The sequence below is a fragment of the Canis lupus genome, chromosome 5 (assembly GCF_048164855.1).
Source record: "Canis lupus baileyi chromosome 5, mCanLup2.hap1, whole genome shotgun sequence".
Lineage (NCBI taxonomy): Eukaryota > Metazoa > Chordata > Mammalia > Carnivora > Canidae > Canis > Canis lupus.
This window is the reverse complement of record NC_132842.1, coordinates 27,150,883-27,163,942: the sequence shown is the minus strand read 5'-3', so window position 1 is coordinate 27,163,942 and position 13,060 is coordinate 27,150,883.

Here is a 13,060-nt window from a genome sequence, read left to right as displayed (position 1 = left end):
TACATTTTTCAGTTAGGTCTATGATTCATTTTGAATTAATTTTATGAAGGGTATAAGATTCATTTTTTTTTTTTGCATATGGATATCTAGTTGTTCCAGCATCATTTGTTGAAAAGACTACATTCCCTTCAGCTTTATTCTTTCTAAATGCTAGGAGAAAAAAAAAAAAGAATTTTTATAAAGATTTCAAATATACCACTTCTTTTTTCAGTGTTTCTTAATCTTTTGCTTCTATAAGAAGCTTTTTATTAGCTTTATTTTTTTTTAAAGATTTATTTATTTATGATAGACATAGAGAGAGAGAGAGAGGGGCAGAGACAGGAGGAGGGAGAAGCAGGCTCCATGCCGGGAGCCCGACGCGGGACTCGATTCTGGGACTCCAGGATCGCGCCCTGGGCCAAAGGCAGGCGCTAAACCGCTGAGCCACCCAGGGATCCCGCTTTTTATTAGCTTTAAGCAGTTGCCAAGCACCTACCAGATGCTCAACCTCTGTGTCAAATAGCATCTGGATAAATTACCAGAAGACAGAGTTCTCCATAATGGTCCTCGTTTTCCAGTTGATAAAACAATATTATAAACAATGAGGAAATAAAATATTTACCATATAATTCAATCTAATGTAGTAGGCATTCTTACAAGGAAAGATGGATGTGGTTTGGTTAACAAAGTAAGTCATCAAGGCACTGAAGCTACAGATGCTGAAATGCACATGTGCAAGAGAGTAAGTACAGAAAGGCAGTGCCCAGTGAGAGCAGACTTTACCTGAAAGCCTTGTGGGAAAAACTCCAGTTGGTGGATAAATAGGATAGGGAGCACATTAAATTTAGGTTGGAGGTGTGGATTGATGTAGCAGACCATAGATGTAGTAGTCTTATTTTCTGCTTTAAAAGTTGGAATACTTCTTTTGACAAATGGTTTTTCTGTACATAGTTTTATTTTCAAATAATGATAGACTCAAAAGAAGTTGTGGAAAATATTACATACAAGTCTCCTTTACCCTTCACCCAGTGCCACCTAGTGCTAACAGTTTGCATAACCATAGTGCAAAATTGAAGCCAGAACGACATTCATGCAATCCACACGCTTTATTCAGATTTCACCAAGATTACATACACTTGAGATCGTGTGTGTGTTTCTAGTTCTTTGTAATTTTGTCACTTCACCCATTAGTGATATTATTATAGTCATTATAAATGCAAAAATTACTATATATCAATCTTTCTGACTCTATTTAGGACAAATACTAACGTGTGGAAATCTTGAACCCAAATTTATGAAAATGATTAAGGCTTTGCAGGAATATTACTAAATTGCTTTTCAAAATTTTTGAACCCATTTACATGTTCACTGGTATATTTGTGAGCTATCATTTTCCATGCTTTCTCCAGCATACCACAGGAGTAAGACAGTATCCTGTTATTTAATTTGCTTTTGTCTCACTAGGAAGTTTGTTACAAATGCATCTTTTGGATTTTCTATTTCAGACAGGAAGAGGTAGATGCATCCCTCCCTATTCCTACCATTAAATATCGATAGAAACCCTGGACATAATAACATATAACAAGCACAGAGAAACTCTGAAAACTGGAGATAAATCAGATTGGTTAGGGACCTTGTAACTTGAGGAACAAGATGGCAGTGACTTCCCTGGGTTTTTCTTTCCATTCTATTTATCTTCCTGGACATTGAAGAGGCCATTAACATGGAGTCACCCATGGGTAGAGAGGGAAAAAAAAAGTCCCCCAAAATGCTTGTTTTCCTCAGCCAAAAGACTGGGAAAGGTAGCTATACAGAGAGAAATCTTCCTACTCTAGGCAATTATCATGTGGGAAAAAATCCCATACAACCACCATCACTTCTCCCCTTTTCACTGGTATAGTGTTGGTTTCAATGGAGTCTGACTTCCATCCCTGTTCAACGTCAATGAACCATCACTCCTTGCCCTTTCAATTCAAGAGTAGGGGGAAAGGGTAGCTAGAAAAATGTTTCTAAACCTTAATATGAAGTCTTGGGCAGATCTCCAAGCAATTCATATGTGAAACCAACGTGGCAGAGAGCTTTAGCTGAAACACAATGTAGAGACAATTTTGTCTCTCCCAAGATTTCAAATGGACCACCACAACAAAGCAAGCAGAAGAGTACTTACTACAAGGACTCTGCAAATTGTCACTGAAATCATAATACACAAAAATAGACCAGAAATACCAAAATGAGTTCAAGTGTATCCTTCCCTCCAAAAAAGTAACACCCCCAGATGTCTGATGGGTTGGCCAAAATAATTCTGCAAAACTTCAAAAACAACAACATTTATATGGTAAGTAAAAGAAGTTTCTAAAAGAAAAAAAATAGTGAAAGGGCTCTGAAATTCCCAGCTCAATCACACAAATGAAACTCTAAGTCTCATCTCTGAATCTAAATCTCAAAAGTAAAACAAAAATAAAAATAAATAAAAATAAAAATAAAAATAATAAAAATAAAAATAAATAAATCCCAAATGTAACATGAAAGAATGAGCTGTCCCTGTCTGGTGCACACCCAAAGTCTTCCTTTTTTTTTTTTTCCACTACAAATCTTTCCCACTCTTCCACCTGCCCCTTCAGTCTCTACCAAACACAAGTGATGGTGGCTGACTCCCTTGCTATTGCTATTCTAGGCTCTGAATAAGTAAGCTTTGTTCGTTCTATTTGGGAAACCTTCATTTATTTCTGCTTTGAGTATAAAGTTGAGAGTCCTCATAAAATATTTCAAGTTGTGAAAATCAAGGAGCTGGCTTACGGTGAAAATATGAATAGAGTTATGCTTACATAAATTAAAGATATACTATGAAATATTATGCAGCCAATAAAAAGAAATGATATATGCATGACCAATAATAGAAGTTCTCTGATTTAAGGGAACTCATTAAAATGAGTTGATTTTAATTAGCTCTACTCACACAGAACTTTAGATAAAAAGTAGTCAAGTAATTATTTACTTAAAAGTAGGGATTTCCAAAGGAACAGTAAGTAGCCAAAACACATCTGCAATATATTAAATGGAATTATTAATTCCAGAAATGGTATTTTTAAATGTAAAAGGCAATGTAAACCTTTTATAAGTGATGACAAGAGTAGCAAAATAATGCATTGCAACCTATCCATATTGATTTACATTGGTTTGCAATGTTATAATTAAGTGTTGCTGATCTGTTATGAGGATTTAAATTTGCTAATATGTTCAAAGATTCTTCAGAATAATGTTTTTAACGACTTTTCATAACAGACTTGACAGAAAGGTATTTGCATTGTTAAGTCCTGGAGAGAGCAACATATCCCCATTTTAGGGGAGGGGGCTTGGAACCCTCCCAACCATGTGCACACAGCTTTACTGTACACATGCCTTCTCCCACTATAGTTCTGCATTAGTTCTGTTCTGTCTATGTCAGATTTATCTGCAGAAAGCCATTCATTCCTTTTACTTTGGGGGAAACTTTTAAGATTTAAGTTTGCAAATGAAATTGGATTTAAGTTTTTTGACTGAAATAATAAACCATCAATTAAAAACATAGGAAAGTTAGTCTAGGGAAATTAAATAAATACTGAAGATGAAATATTTTTTTAAAGATTCATGCATGGGGCACCTGGGTGGCTCAGTCAGTTAAGTGTCTGCTTTCAACTCAGGTCATCAACTTGGGGTTCTGGTATGGAGCCTCACACTGGGCTCTCAGCTCAGCGGGGAGTCTGCTTCTCCCTGTCCATGTGCTCTCTTTCTCTCTCTCCTTCTCTCAAATAAATAAATAAAATATTTTTTTCTTAAAAAGATCCATGTTCATACCAAACTACAAATAATTTTATTCAACATTTCAGGTTTTTTAGTAATCAGATCAATTATTATGCTAAAGTGTATAAAGCATGATTATCCCTTTGTTCTGAAGGATGTGCCATCTCTTAAGGAAAAAAAAATACAGTTTGGTAATTTTTTGTTTCCTAATATTTATAAGTCTGGGCAAGTCATATTTGCAGATGGTGCCAAAAAGGCCAAAGTCATGTGCCCGACACTTCAGTGGTTCTGTTAGTTCAGCCTAAAGATGATTGTTGTTTTCTGTTTCAAAATTTAATCCTAAGTAACTAAATTTTAATAATCCCTTGGCAAGAAAAAATATAATTCTCATAAAAATGATCACTTGATTCTTTTTAAAGATTTTATTTATTTATTCATGAGAGACACACAGAGAGAGGCAGAGACACAGGCAGAGGGAGAAGCAGACTCCGTGCAGGGAGCCTGATGCAGGACTTGATCCCAGGAGCCCAGGATTATGTACCGAGCTGAAAGCAGACACACAACCACTGAGCCACCCAGGTGCTCTGATCACTTGATAAAGAAAGTAGCCTGGGATGCCTGGGGGGGCTCAATGTTTGCACATCTGCCTTTGGCTCAGGTAGTGATCCCAGGGTTGTGGGATCGAGTCCTACATCGAACTCCTTGAAGGGAGCCTGCTTCTCCCTCTGCCTATGTCTCTGCCTCTCTCTGTGCCTCTCATGAGTAAATAAATAAAATCTTAAAAATAAAATAAAATAAAATAAAATAATAAATAAAATAAAATAAAATAAAATAAAGTAAATAAAATAATAAGAAAGGAGCCAAAGGTGAAAAGTCTACTACCATTAGTAACTCATGACTAACTTAGAATTAGTAACTGATGGTAACTACTACTATTTGTAATTAGACAGGAACAAAGCTAGTAGAACAAATTATTATATACAATCTTATTTAAATTTCAAGTTATGTCTTTTCTGCAGGTAAAAATATTTTCATGCATAAGGTGTTCTTCAAAGAGGATTACTTCTCAAGCATTTTGAAGGAAGTTGTTTTAACAGTCATTATTATTAGCTTATCTATTATAAATATTTTGCAGATGTTATAACTATTAAAATTTCAGATTCAGGATATTCCAGTGTTTTTAAATCATTTTGGTACAGAGCAGAGGTTAATAAACCCAAAAGACATGATTAGTTTCTTTGCTGTTGGCTTCCATAATGGCAACAATATGGGATTTCTGGAGATCTCTGCTCAATTCTAACATTAGGAGTAAGTATCCTACTTACCTGTGTCAAACCTCTGCCTCAAGGAATTCAATTATTTACCTCAGTTCACACAGCTAATAACTGATAAAATAAAGAAATTCATAGAATGCCTGGGTGGAGAGTCAGTTAAGCATCTGACTCTTGGTTTTGTTTTTTTGTTTTTTTTGTTTTTTTGTTTTTTTTAATTTTTTTTATTTATTTATGATAGTCACAGAGAGAGAGAGAGAGGCAGAGACAGAGGCAGAGGGAGAAGCAGGCTCCATGAACCGGGAACCCGATATGGGACTCGATCCAGGGTCTCTAGGATCGCGCCCTGGACCAAAGGCAGGCGCCAAACCGCTGTGCCACCCAGGGATCCCTGACTCTTGGTTTTGACTTAGGTAATAATCCCAGAGTCATGGTATTAAGCTCTACTTCTAGCTCCTCACTCAGCAGGGAGTTGGGTTGAGATTCTCTCTCTTCCTCTTCCTCTGCCCCTCCCGCATGCTCTCTCTCTCTGTCTCTCTCTCTCAGATAAGTAAATCTTTAAAAAGAGAAAGAGCAAGAAACCCATAGCTGCCAAAATACGAAGAACTGTCTAGACTGATTTCTGATTGTTAAGGACTTTGGCAATGAATGCATAACTGGCCAGCTAAATATGTATTTCTTAAAGAGAACAGATATGTATTTTCACAAAGTATGCTGAATGGTAGATTGTTCATTTAATAATAATTAGTTGATTAATACACAAGTAACATCGATTACTACTATCTACTATGTGTCAGAGCCTAGGCTAATTGCTTTATACACATCATTGCACTTAATCGTACAAGAACACTGTGAGGTATTCATTATTATTACAAGCACTTACTGATGAGGAAACTGAGCTTAGAATAGTTAGGTAACTTGCTAAGTTCACAGAGCAATCAAGTACACGAGCTGGAATTTAACCAAGTCTGTCTGACTCCATGATATAATGTTGGAAAAACATAGATTGTTATGTACATTCATTAATAGAACAAACACCCTGTCCTATTTCCCACTGATGAGCTAGCCCTCCCACATTCTGATTATTATTATTGCAATCTTCTAGTGGGTTTGTAATAAATAGCTACCTTTTGATTAAAAAAAAAAAAAAGCTTGGCTTAGAAAGAGGCAGCTGGTTACTCTCTGCCACTGTTTCCATATAAAGGGGGAAAAAGACTCTAAGACTATAAACTATTATATATCCCTCATCACCATCCTTTCTCCTCTTCCCCACATATAGATATACTGGTTCCCTGATTGTACTCAGTCGGCATCAGGTAACAAAGGTTACATTTTAAAAGACATTACAGAATTAGAACTAAGGCAGCAGCTGTTAACCTTTCCTGACTCATAACATAAGAATCCTCTTTAAAGATTCATTCTTATCGATGGCAGAAATGTTGAGATTTCAAGAAGCAGTCAGCAATACTTTATTCTACCCACAGTTGTGTTCTGTATGACTCCTGGATCTGCCTTCTGTTGGGGAAAAGCAAAGGGAGATGGTGGACTATTTCAGGTTGTCACATAATCTCGCCCAGGCACTGCACAATCTGATGGGCACTTCTCGACTGGGAAATCTAGGTTTTCCACTATTATTCTGTGGGCTCATCTTTTAGCAAAGAAATATTGTCAACTGAGGCACTTCATGCATGCATCTTCTTGAGTTGTGTCTGCCCCACTTTTGAATTTCTCAGATTCATGTAAATATTACATTCCAGCACTGCTGCTAAGAGGATGCTCTTGGCTCTGTTGACCCCTTTTGCTGTCCACTGATCCAAGGCTACCTGGTTTACAGAGGTCAGAAGCCACACTAGATAAAGGAAGTTACTTTTATAGTAAAACCCAAATCTCTAACAGAGAAAAAAACAACAGCTGCAATGCCTTTTCCCTTTGCTCATATAACCTCTGTGATCTCTTAGGATCTGACAATGAACTGAGGACTCACATGCGGAGGCATAAAAAATACAAACACACATTTCATCTTTTGCCCCCTGTGATGAGAGCCTCTGTTCCTTTTTCCTTCCAAGTACTAGTCATGACACAAATCCTAGCAATCCGTCACACCCAGTTTGCACACTAAGCTATACAAAAAAAAAAAAAAAAAAAAAAGTGCTGGGTAGGCTATTTTTTTGGTTGTTTTCCTGGTAGTGATGCACTCAATGTGAAATCCAAAGGTAATATTTGGATACACTGAGGCCGAGGGAAAGCTGCTTACAGTCATTCTGGCATCCTGATCTGTTTAGGGTTTAAACTTTGGTCAGCCACTGAGACGAGCCCATTCACAGAGAAGGTAACAAAAAGTTCAAGCCATCCTTTCTTGCTGAGGCGTCTTTTCCCTGAGGTTTGTTCTAAGCATTTGGAGTTACCTGATTTTATAAAGAATATTACTTTACATTTCTTTGTCTCGACTTCATTTAACATTTCACTCCGCTTATTATCTTTATTGTGTTCTAGGCTAGTACACATACCAGTATCCCACCTCCCCAGGAGGGAGACAGGGGAAAAGCAAAATGAGTGAGGCTTGAAAATAAACTAATGAAGGAAGAAAAAGGAAGACTGAGATATTTTGATGTTCACCAATATTGCAAATAATATATTTAAAGTAAGTTGAATGTTTTAAATTTAATAATAACAGAGTTCCTCTATATATTAAAAATAAGGCAAACAACCAGACAATAAGAAAATATATAAAAATTACTTGAAATTTAACCAGACAATAATTAGAGGGTACCCCCCCATATAAGAACTGTATTTTCACAACCTTAAATAAACCTCTCTACTTTTCTTACTAACCATGTGCTACCATCACACAAAGTGGTCTAGTGTTCCATGCTGTGAGTGTTGTAGGTTTTTTGTTTTTTTTTTTTTTTTGTGTGTGTGTGTGTGTGTGTGTGTATGTGTTTTAAAATGTTAGTAACCTCAATGTTCATTCAGAGAAGCTGGTGACTTTTACTAGCACGCATCTAGCTTAAAAAACAAGTGTCTTCATTAACTTCATTCTTTGGCTAAAAACATATCTCGCTTTCATACCATTTCTTTCCTATCATATGGATCATTCTGGTTTGTATTTTTTTTCCTTTGTTTTTCTCCCTGCATTTCTCCTAAATATGATTAATTCCCATAATAGGCCATATTTGACCTCTGTAAGAGAAAAATCGGGAGGGCTTCACAAACTCCCAATTTAGATAATCCTTCAAAGTTATAATTTCTATTATAAGATCTAACAGTGTATTCCTCTTAGGTAACTGCTTCACATTCATTGATAATTGAGCAAAGAGCTAAGTAATTCTGAAATGTCAATGTAGGATCATTTGCCCCCATGACTTGGTCCCCAACTCAATATCAGCAGCATGTTTTACTCAGAGTTATGTTCCCCCAAATTACAAATTAATATATTATGGATTCCCATGGATCACTGACAAATATTTGAAACCTGTGATTTATATTTATTAGCATGAAAGGCTCCCATGTAACAAATGTAGCTACAATGAATTACCATTTCCAAAGAAAAACTTTTTTAATGTTGTTACAATAACAAATGATGCTATGGTTGTAATAGGGTATTTACCAGAATAATTATTATATTCAATTAATTTAAGTTCTTATGTTGTCAAATAATGAAGCAACTAGTATATCATAGGATTATTTATTAGTTTGAGATAGAATAGTGTTTTTTATTAATATAGCAGTTTATCATAGCTAGAAATAATAATGCCATTAGGAAAGACCCATATTTTTCTATTTTATATAACAATATATACATTTTGAATAAGAATTTTATTTGCTTTCTGATCATGTATCAAGCTTAGTAATTAATGCCAGTTTGTGGAGTAAAGCATAGTCTGCTTTCCAGCACCTTATAATTCTGAATACTACAACTGAGTCTCTTGGCCTCACTTAAAGCCACATTTGTTCCCTTAGAGAGACAGATAATAAACATACTAACTATCCTCATTTAAAGTCATTTGATTCTAAATGTACATTTCCCCTACAGATTAGACCAAGGCATTTGATGGATGTTATGCCTAACATCTGTGAAGTGTTATGCCAGATAATTATGAAAAATAAGATTATTAACAACAAGAAAAATATTAGGGATTATTTAGTTCTTTATAGGCCAATACTTAGGGAAAAATAAAATGAAAAATGATACCAATTGTGCTGGACAACTCTGCTGAAGATCTTGGTTGATATTCTATAGCTCTTAATGATAGATATTTTTCAGTAATACTGATTTATTACACTGTATAAAAAGCACCTATTACTTATCATTCTTGTTTGGTAAATTGAGGACACAAACAGATTATCTATGTATTACCAGAACTCAAAGGAGCTCTTGCAGTGTTTCAGATGCTAGTATGTTTGGTTTTTGTTTTTTTGTAGAAAAAATGAAAAAAAAATCCATATGTCTTTTGGCCTCTCTTCAAGTTCAATGGTGATTTTTATTTATTAAAAAATTATATTTCCTTGGCTTTGTGACACCATTGCTTTCTTCATTTCCTTCCTTTTCAACTGCCTTCACTGACACTTCTTTCTTACCTAACTTTTAAAAATGATTACTTAAGGCTTCTTCCTGGCATCCTTCTCTTCTTATTTCATATTCTCTCCCTGTGAAATTTTATCCTCTCTCACAGCCTCAATTTTTGATTATTTCATTTAATAATCCCAAATCAGATCCCTCTATATAGTTGAACATTTATTTATTTGTTTGTTTATGAATTTATTTATTTATTTTTATTTATTTTATTTTTTATTTATTTTTTAATATTTATTTTAAAGAAAGAGAGTGTGCACAAGTTGGAGGAGGAGCAGAGGGACAGAATCGTCAAGTAGACTCCCTACTGAGTGCAGAGCTCCATGTGGGGCTCGATTTCACCACCATGAGATCACAACCTGAGCAGAACCAAGAGTTGGATGTTGAAATGACTGAGCCACCCAGGCACCTCTATATCTGAATATTGATTAAAGAGCTTCACTAGATCTACTACAAGCACTTCAAAAAAAAAATCCAAAACATCTTATCTACCAAAAAAACTGTGCTTTTAGTACCATTAACTACCTATAGAACTATGGAATATCAACTACAGCAGAGCCATCCAACACAATTGTATAAGTCACAGCCTGATGTGATTTATGTAAGTTCATATTACCTATACTTCACATGTACATGATATTTAATCTGTCATCAAGTTTTACTGACTGTCCTTCCTAATTAGTGTTAAAACCTTCTCATCTCTTGTGTGTCTACAATAAACGTCTTAACCCAGACTTCATAATCTCTCCTGTGGGCCACTGTAATTGCCTTTTAATCGAGCTACTAAAATACTGCAACATTCACCTTGCAGCAAGAACATGGGTGGTATTTGAAAAATTTAACAACCAGTAGGGGAATAAGTATGAGCCAATCAGAAATGAGGCCAGCCATAAACTGCTGGTACATCTGTGCTGGAATATACCAACACTGACAGTGATGATACCACTCAACTCTATTCATAACCTTGTATTTACAAAATAAGTCCATAGTTACACAAAATCTATAGTGAAAACATTTCCCCAGGATTATTGTGATAGACAAAATGAATTGGCCCAGAAGGAAAGTTACACTGAAATGTATCATATTTACTTGTTTACATGTACATAATCTGTCTTCCTTCACTAAATTCTCATTTCTCTGATGACAGAGACTGTGTCTTATTGACCGTTGTCACCTCATTTCCTAAAGTGAGACCTTATATATAGCCACAGTAAATACTGAATTACTAAATCAATAGCTGACTGAATGAATAAATAAATGATTATATGGATGAGGGTTAAAGTTCAATATAATTAAAATTGGCAGTAGCAACAAATCAATAATCTGGCTCTTATCTGGCTTTTTATTCTCATCTACCAGAGAGTTTCTACCAGACTCAACAGCTTTACACATTGTTTCCTCTGTTTGAGTGACAAAATCTAATCAGGCTTTACATCTCAGCTTAAATGGTATTCTGTTTCTTTTATCTATTTCTATTATTTCCCTATGCCTTATCTTTGCTTGATTTATCACAATTACATTCAAATGCTTTTTAGATAGTAAGCTTTATGGAATATAATGTTTATGTTATCTCTACTGTAACCTCAATCTCCAGACAGTGCCTTGCAATAAGTTCTTAGCATGTAGTGTTGAAGAAATAAAATAATTTGTTATTTTTAAAAATAAATTAGCATTTCATCTCCTATGGCAATGTCCTTAAAATTATAAAAAATAAAAAGATTATTTTATAAATCTGTAGTTTTGAAGACTTCCATGTTTGGCAAACTTTAGTGAGGGGAATTATTTCATAAATATTTCTAATACAGAACACAGGTGTTTTATATACATACACATATAGTACATACATATTTATACTTAATTAAACATAGTATTACTCTGGTAAGAAATTAAGGGAGATTTTAGAGTTCAGAAATTCTAAAAATGCATGTGTTCATGGAGGAATACAAATAGTGACACTGGCTTTTTTAAGAAGGCAAATAATAGTCTACATGTGCACATATGATAGAAGAAAAAGCCTAGAACTCCTTGTAAGGTGAGAGGAAAATCAGTGACACATATGAAATCAAAATAATTGAAAAAATAATTTTAAATGAGTGAACAAGGGAAAAAAGAAAAATATATCTCTGGGTAGAAATATTTCAGGAATATTTAACTGATTTTGATTTTGATTTGAATGGCGGGAAAAACATCTGTATTCACCCCCCAAGAATGTGGCAGAAATTTATACTACTCTATGTTTCAAAATACACATAAAAATTTCTTTTACTTTGCATTAGTGGTGACCCATGGATTAGGCAAATGTATGGACCATGGACTTGACAAAAATTATATATATATATCATATATACACATATATATGATATATATATATATATATAGTCTGCAATCAGACCATATAACTATATAACATATATATTTAGTCTGATTGCTGCCCCAGTTATTATAATATAGATAAAATAGCATATGCAATATGCTTAAAGAAAGACAAATAAAAGTATGGAAGTATAAAAGACAAAGATAACATAAAGTTAAGAATTATAGTTGAAAAAAAAAGAATTATAGTTGAGAAACATAATTAAAAGTTTTAGAAATAAAAGCATAATAAAGTGAAAAATTCAATGGATTTGATAAACCAGCTGAACCCATAGTGGAGGAGGTAACAGGTAGAATAGAAGACAAAGTTGAGGACATTATGGAGAAAGCAAGAGGGAAAAGTGAGGGAGAGAGAGAGAGAGAGTAGAGACAAAAAGAGATGGGAAAAATGATGCTACAAAAACAAGAGGGGTGGTTATGGTTTCAGAAATTATAGAGACCTTGTATCAAACTAAACATTCTATGGATAGCAACTGTTAAATATTATGGAAATATAGAAAATACCAAAAAAACTTGTAATAAAAATAAAAGTGACCAAAAGCATGCAGAATGAAAGAATTGGCCTCCTGAAAAAGAATGACAATATTCTACAACTTTCTCACAAAGCTATACTCTGGTTTGTACTCTTCAAAGTGATTAGGTACTTCTAACAAAGAACTGGAGTCTTTTCATGTATTGTGGTATCAAAGAATGAGATCAGCTCTACTCTACTATCACATTTGGAATCTGAGAGAAAACATCTTCAAAAGGAAGAAGCTCATTAGAGAAACCTCTAAAATTAGCTAATAAACTCCCCTCAAGTCATTGGTTACTTTCTGAACCTCCCAGGTCTTGAGGTAATCCAAGTAGTTTCACAGTACTCAATAGCCAGAATATTGATAAAGCTCAATCAATATTAAAATGGTTGCTTACCTCAGCAGAAAAAAATTGAAGTTATTTGGAGGGGCTCAGTAAACACCTTGGACTTCCAGTAACTTAACTATCTCTTAGAAGAAAAAATAGTATTCTTCAGAGGATAAAAATGGAATTCATACTTTTACCTCATACCTTCCAAAAGACCTAGCTTATCAACCAGAAAGAGCTA